This window comes from Asparagus officinalis, chromosome 5 (assembly GCF_001876935.1).
Source record: "Asparagus officinalis chromosome 5, Aspof.V1, whole genome shotgun sequence".
In the NCBI taxonomy this organism is placed as follows: Eukaryota; Viridiplantae; Streptophyta; class Magnoliopsida; order Asparagales; family Asparagaceae; genus Asparagus; species Asparagus officinalis.
Window position 1 is genome coordinate 17460403 of NC_033798.1, and position 5846 is coordinate 17466248.

Below are 5846 nucleotides of genomic sequence, written 5' to 3' on the forward strand. Positions count from 1 at the left end.
CCAAGTAACAATCTCCACCTTTGATTTTATTTGATTTTCAAAAGAAATTAAAAATCCAATTTGTAGTAGCAATGTTCGGCCCATAAATGTATTCCAAGTTGCAGCAACTAATGTCCGGTTGCATTTGATTTTGAAAATCAAATTTGATGAAGAGCTGCAGCAACTGTGATTTTCGTTCAAGTCCAGCCCATATGCCGCAGGTCCAGTTCATTTTCATTTGATGAAATTCCAAGGCCCAATGAACAAGTATTTGATCGGCCCATTCAAGCATTTGATTTTCCAACTCTGCAGCAAGTAAAATGAGGTCCGGTCCATGAAGCTAAGTCCAATGAAGCAACCGGCCCAATTTGATTTTCAATCAAAATCTCCATTCAAAAGTGCATCCGGCCCAATTCAAGATTTCAGCCCACTTGTGCAGCAACCGGCCATTTGATGCTTCCCATGTGATTAAAACTCAAAAGGTGCAGCATTAAAGTCCAAAACCGGTCCATTGCCATTGATTTTCGGAAACAGCTATAGCATTTGTTTTCGTAAAATCGAAGTCCACTCGAGCCCAATCATCTGCATCCATGAAGCAATCAAGTCCAGGTCTGGTTTTTGAGTTCATCTTTACATAAAAGCCCACTTTATTCCAACTATTTGCATCCAAGTCCATGTTTGATTTTGAATTTCCAAGCCTTTACAACTAAGTCCAGCAGTCCGGTTCTATTGGCTTTTTGCTTCAATGTGCTTCTAAAATGCTACAAAAATAGAGAAGAGAGATTTTGAGGGGTTTTTATATTTAATAATATTTATTTATATTTTCATTCAATTATGTGCAAACTAATCTAACAACAATTATTAATGGTATATTTATTCATATAAAATAGATAATGAGGGTATAAAATTATAATAAAATGTGATTATCAAATACCCCCACACCTAAACTTTTGCTAGTCCTCTAGCAAAGAAAATAAAAAGAAAATCCTAACTCACTTTCGCAGGAATCGCGGTTGTATTTAGCGCATACAACAAGCCTTTAAACCCCTAGGTTACCCTAGTGGACGAGTTGTAGTCTCGTGAGGGTTTGCAGTGAATATACCCACAAAATTCGGTCAACTTGCCAAGTTAAATAAGTCAGTAAATAACAGATTTTCCTTGATATATTTAAACATTCTAATTGAAGCTAGTTAATAATCAAGAAAACGTTTTTATATATAACTCCAATGTAAATCCCCTAGAAAATCTTTTTCATTATAGCAATACAAAACCAAGTCAAATCTTAGAAATTTAATTAAAAAGTTTTGAAAAGAACATGCCAACTCTTTGTTTTAAATAACTTTCAAGTCTCTTGATCAAAAATTATTTTTCATATATACAAAACAACAATATATATAAAAACAATGGTTAGTGGTATATATATATTTTTTTTCACTTTCTAATTCTTGGTGATTGTTTTCTATTTTAACGGGCTTTCTAAGTGACCATTTAACGAGTTTTGGGCCAATGAATCCCAACCCAATTGGGCTTAGGTCATTAAGTATAGAGATACTCATTGGGCTTAATCTCTTTATAAGGTTAGTTTTTTTTTTAAATATATATATGTGTAAGTATATATAGTCCAAAAAAAATGTGTAAATCAAGATAACTTGAAAAAAATATTTTCAACTCTAAGTTAGGCATGCAAAAATTTTATTATTTTTAATTAAAAATCTAAGGTAAGGCTTAAGTAAAGTATACTAGTTGAAAAATCATTTCTTAAGAATTTTATTTGGAGTTATCATAAAAGGTGAACTTGTGTAAATCAAGATAACTTGAAAAAATATTTTCAACTCTAAGTTAAGCATGCAAAAATTTCATTATTTTTAATTAAAAATCTAAGGTAAGACTTAAGTAAAGTATACTAGTTGAAAAATCATTTCTTAATAATTTTATTTGGAGTTATCATAAAAGGTGAACTTGAATATGTCACTAACTAAGAATTAGAAAATTTAAAATCTATCAATTTGATCAATTATTACTTAACTCTATTAATTTGGCAAGTGACAATATTTTTATAATTTTTTTTAACAAAAGGAAAGAAAAATATAACTAAAAAGGTAAAATAAAGAGGAAAATATGTATTTCTCACCCTCACACCTAAATTTTGCATTGTCCTCAATGCAAATTCGCTGAAGCACAAAGTAAAGCAGATAGAATTGGAGAACTTACAGTTGTTCGGTTGACAATGATGATAAGGATCTGCAATTACTGTTAGTATGTGGATGAAGAAATCAAATAAGAGGAAAAATTGTAAGTAATTATTATTTTATTTATTTATTATTATCCTATATTTTAACCTATGTTACTTATTCAAAAAAAAAATTTTGTTTTTTTTTTTTTTAATAAGAAAGAAAAGAATTTTTTTTTAAGAAACAAAAGAAAAATTAGTTTTTTTTATAGATAATGAGGTTCATGAAGAACCAACACCTCTTCCTCTCCGAGCGTAGAAAATTCTAAAAATGGTTTCAGACGTTGACCATTTATTTTAAAAATGTTACCATTTTTAGGATTTTCTATCTCGACAGCTCCATGTGAGAAAACTTGTTTTTTTTTTATAGATAATGAGGTTCATGAAGAACCAACACCTCTTCCTCTCCGAGCGTAGAAAATTCTAAAAATGGTTTCAGACGTTGACCATTTATTTTAAAAATGTTATCATTTTTAGGATTTTCTATCTCGACAGCTCTCTGTGAAAAAACTTTTTTGACAAAAAATGGACCTGTCCATCTTGATCTTAATTTTTCAGGAAAAAGATGTAATTTTGAATTGTACAATAAAACTTTCTGTCCTGGAGAGAAATTTTTTCGCAAAATTGATTTGTCATGAAAAATTTTTGTTTTCTCTTTGTAAATTTTTGAGTTTATGTATGCATCATTCCGAATTTCTTCCAACTCATTTATTTGGAGCAATCTGTTTTTACCTGCTGAGTCTGAGTCAAAATTTAACTGTTTTATTGCCCACATTGCTCGATGTTCCAACTCTACTGGTAGATGACAAGCTTTCCCAAACACTAATCTGTATGGTGACATCCCCAAATTGGCCTTAAAAGCTGTTCTATACGCCCACAGAGCATCACACAATTTTACAGACCAATCTTTTCTGTTATGATTAACTGTTTTTTCTAAGATTTGTTTGATCTGCCTGTTTGTGACCTCTACTTGTCCACTGGTTTGGGGGTGATAAGGAGTTGACAATTTGTGTGTGATTGAATATTTCCTCATCAAAGCCTCGAAAGAACGGTTACAGAAATGTGTACCGTTATCACTGATGATCGCTCGAGGTACTCCAAACCGGGCAAAAATGTTCTCTTTCAAAAACTTGACAACGACCTTGTTGTCATTAGTTTTGCAAGCTACCGCCTCAACCCATTTTGACATGTATTCAACGGCTACTAGAATGTAGACATTTCCAAAGGAATTTGGAAATGGTCCCATGAAATCGATACCCCACAGATCAAAAAGTTCAACAGATAAGATGGGTTGTAAAGGCATCATATTTCTCCTAGTGACCTTCCCTAAAAGCTGACAGCGGTTACAGGTTTTGCAAAACTCGAATGAATCCTTGAAGAGAGTGGGCCAATATAGCCCAGACTGGAGAACTTTTTTAGCTGTTTTTCTTGGGCCAAAGTGGCCCCCACATGCTTGCTCATGACAAAAGGATATAACACTCCTAGTTTCTTCAGTGGGAACACACCTCCTAAAGATCTGATCAGGACAGTATTTGAACAGATATGGATCATCCCAGTAAAAGTATTTTACTTGGGAGAGAAAACGGGATCTATCCTGTTTGGACCAATGAGAAGGGATCTGGTTCATGACTATGTAGTTCACAATGTCGGCGAACCAGGGAACAGATTGGATTTCTAGGAGTTGTTCATCTGGAAAATGTTCATTGATTGGAACGGTTGATGTTGGTGCATTTGGGAGTCGAGAGAGGTGATCTGCTACGGGGTTCTCTGTTCCCCTTCTGTCAAGAATTTGAATGTCAAACTCTTGAAGAAGGAGAATCCATCTAATGAGCCGTGCTTTAGCATCCTTTTTGGTCAAAAGATACTTTAGTGCGGCATGATCAGTGAAAACTTTGGTTAAGGAACCGATGAGGTAGGACCTGAATTTTTCTAAGGCAAAGACTACAGCTAAAAACTCTTTCTCTGTGACAGAGTAGTTTTGCTGGGCATCATTCAGAGTCCTACTGGCGTAGTAGATCACATGCGGTTTTCCATCAAACCGTTGTCCTAAAACAGCTCCAATCGCAGAATCAGATGCATCACACATCAGTTCGAATGGTAAGGTCCAGTCCGGTGCATGAATGATAGGAGCTGTGGTTAGCTCCTTTTTCAGATATTCGAAAGCTTTGAGGCAGTCGGGGGAGAAGACAAATGATGTATCCTTGGCTAAGAGATTGGTCAAGGGTCTAGCAATTTTGCTGAAATCCTTGATGAAACGTCGGTAAAAACCAGCATGACCAAGAAACGATCTGACATCTTTGACAGTTTTGGGAGGAGGGAGATTGGAAATGAGATCTACCTTAGCTTTGTCCACTTCGATTCCCCTATTGGAAACTACATGTCCTAAGACAATGCCTTGTTTGACCATGAAATGACATTTCTCCCAATTGAGAGTCAGATTTTTCTCCCTACACCGTTCTAGGACCAGTTTAAGATGATGCAAACATTGGGAAAATGTGTCACCAAAAATGGAAAAGTCATCCATGAAAATTTCGAGAAATCGCTCTACCATGTCGGAAAAAATACTGATCATGCAACGTTGGAATGTGGCCGGTGCATTGCACAGGCCAAAAGGCATGCGTCGGTATGCGAATGTTCCATACGGGCAAGTGAAGGTGGTTTTCTCCTGATCTTCTGGAGCGATAGGGATTTGATTGTAACCTGAATATCCATCCAGGAAACAGTAGAACTCGTGTCCTGCTAAACGCTCTAACATTTGGTCAATGAAAGGAAGAGGGAAGTGATCTTTCCTAGTGGCTAAGTTAAGCTTTCGGTAGTCAATGCAAACTCGCCATCCGGTTTGGATTCGAGTGGGAATCAGCTCATTAGCCTCATTTTGGATCACGGTGATCCCAGATTTCTTTGGAACAACTTGGACTGGACTCACCCATGAACTATCAGAAATGGGATAAATGATCCCATGATCGAGACATTTCAGAATGTCTTTCCTAACGGCTTCTTTCATCACTGGGTTTAACCTACGTTGAGCATCTCTAGTAGGTTTGGCATCATCTATCAAATGGATTCGGTGTTGAACAATGGTTGGACTAATCCCTTTGATATCAGCCATGGTCCATCCAATGGCTTCCCTATTCTCTCTTAAAACAGCTAAGAGAGCTTCCTTTTGACCGGTAGTCAACTCAGAAGAAATTATAACTGGTAAAGACTCGTTCTCCCCTAAGTAGGCATACTCTAGATTCTCGGGTAAAGGTTTGAGCTCTAACTTAGGGGGTTCCTCCACAGATGGGCGAAGCTGGACTCGGGGTTCTATCTCTAAAGGTTCTCGTTGCCAGCCAACAGCAAAAACTTGACCAGTGGTTCTATCTCAAGTTCGTCATCAGAAAGCTCCTCAATCATTAAATCAGATGCATTTGAATCAGACTCACATTCTCCCTCTTGTTGTTCACTGGATATTCCTTGAATGAAATTCACTTCCATGGGTTCATCAGATGGATCACTAGGCTGTCTCCCCAAGTTGAAGATATTGAGGTCAACAGTCATATTCCCAAAAGATAATTTCATCTGACCGGTTCTACAGTTGATCAAAGCATTTGAGGTGGCTAAGAACGGTCTTCCTAGAATGACGGGGATTTGACTT